Here is a 1,966-nt window from a genome sequence, read left to right as displayed (position 1 = left end):
AATACTCATGTTGTGAAAGACTCACTGTATTTTGTTCCTTCGCAACCCATCCCCCTTTATTGAATTTTCTCCCTTAACCCTGTCCCCTTTCAAAAGTGTTTGTTTTTGATTACCTCCACCCCCATCTGCCCTCCCCTCCATCATCCCCCCCCTTTTTTTTCTTCTTCCCTCTTCTTTCCTGTGTGGTAAGATACCAAATTGAGTATGTATGGTATTCCGTCCTCCGGCCAAATCTGATGAGAGCAAGATTCACTCATTCCCCCCTCACCTCTCCCCTTCTCCCCCAGAACTGCTTCCTCTTGCCACCTTTATGCGAGATAATCCACCCCATTCTATCTCTGCCTATCTCCCTCTCTCAATATATTCCTCTCTCATCCCTTAATTTGATTTTATTTCTTTTAGATATCTTCCCTTCATCTTCAACTCACCCTGTGTCCGCTCTTGCTCTCTCTCTCTCTCTCTCTCTCTCTCTCTCTATTTTTTTATATATATAGATATAGATATAGATATAGATATATATACCCATACACATATACATACATACACATTCACATATATATATATATATACACACATACACACACAAACATATATATACATATGCATATTCCCTTCAGCTACCCTAATACTAAGGTCTCATGAATCATACACGTCATCTTTCCATGTAGGAATGTCAACAAAACAGTTCAACTTTAGTAAGTCCCTTGCAATTTCTTTTTCTTGTTCTTTTTCTTCATTACCTTTTCATGCTTCTCTTGATTCTTATGTTTGAAAGTCAAATTTTCTATTCAGTTCTGGTCTTTTCACTGAAAAAGCTTGAAAGTCCTCTATTTTATTGAAAATCCATATTTTGCCTTGGAGCATGATACTCAGTTTTGCTAGGTAGGTGATTCTAGGTTTTAATCCTAGCTCCATTGACCTCCGGAATATCGTATTCCAAGCCCTTCGATCTCTTAATGTAGAAGCTGCCAGATCTTAGGTTATTCTGATTATGTTTCCACAATACTCAAATTGTTTCTTTCTGGCTGCTTGCAGTATTTTCTCCTTGATCTGGGAGCTCTGGAATTTGGCGACAATATTCCTAGGAGATTTCTTTTGGGGATCTATTTGAGGAGGCGATCGATGGATTCTTTCAATTTCTATTTTTCCCTGTGGCTCTGGAATATCAGGGAAGTTCTCCTTGATTATTTCTTGAAAGATGATATCTAGGCTCTTTTTTTGATCATGGCTTTCAGGTAGTCCAATAATTTTTAAATTATCTCTCCTGGATCTATTTTCCAGGTCTGTGGTTTTTCCAATGAGATATTTCACATTGTCTTCCATTTTTTCATTCCTTTGGTTCTGTTTTATAATATCTTGATTTCTCATAAAGTCACTAGCTTCCACTTGCTCCAATCTAATTTTTAAGGTAATATTTTCTTCAGTAGTCCGTTGGACCTCCTTTTCCATTTGGCTAATTCTGCCTTTAGAGGCATTCTTCTCCTCATTGGCTTTTTGGAGCTCTTTTGCCATTTGAGTTAGTCTATTTTTTAAGGTGTTGTTTTCTTCAGTGTATTTTTCAGTATTTTTCTGGGTCTCCTTTAGCAAGTCATTGACTTGTTTTTCATAGTTTTCTCGCATCCTTCTCGTTTCTCTTCCCAATTTTTCCTCTACTTCTCTAACCTGCTTCTCCAAATCCTTTTTGAGCTCTTCCATGGCCTGGGACCAGTTCATGTTTTTCTTGGAGGCTTTTGTTGTAGGCTCTTTAACTTTGTTAACTTCTTCTGTCTGTATGTTTTGGTCTTCTTTGTCACCAAAGAAAGAATCCAAAGTCTGAGACTGAATCTGGGTGCATTTTCGCTGCCTTGCCATATTCCCAACCAACTAACTTGACCCTTGAGTTTTTCAGCAGGGTATGACTGCTTGTAGACTAGAGAGTTCTATGTTCCATGTTTGGGGGGGAGGTGCCAGCTCTGCCACACCAGCA

The sequence above is a fragment of the Trichosurus vulpecula genome, chromosome 5 (assembly GCF_011100635.1).
Source record: "Trichosurus vulpecula isolate mTriVul1 chromosome 5, mTriVul1.pri, whole genome shotgun sequence".
Taxonomy (NCBI): domain Eukaryota; kingdom Metazoa; phylum Chordata; class Mammalia; order Diprotodontia; family Phalangeridae; genus Trichosurus; species Trichosurus vulpecula.
The sequence above is the reverse complement of the archived record's forward strand: the minus strand, read 5'-3'. Positions refer to the sequence as shown.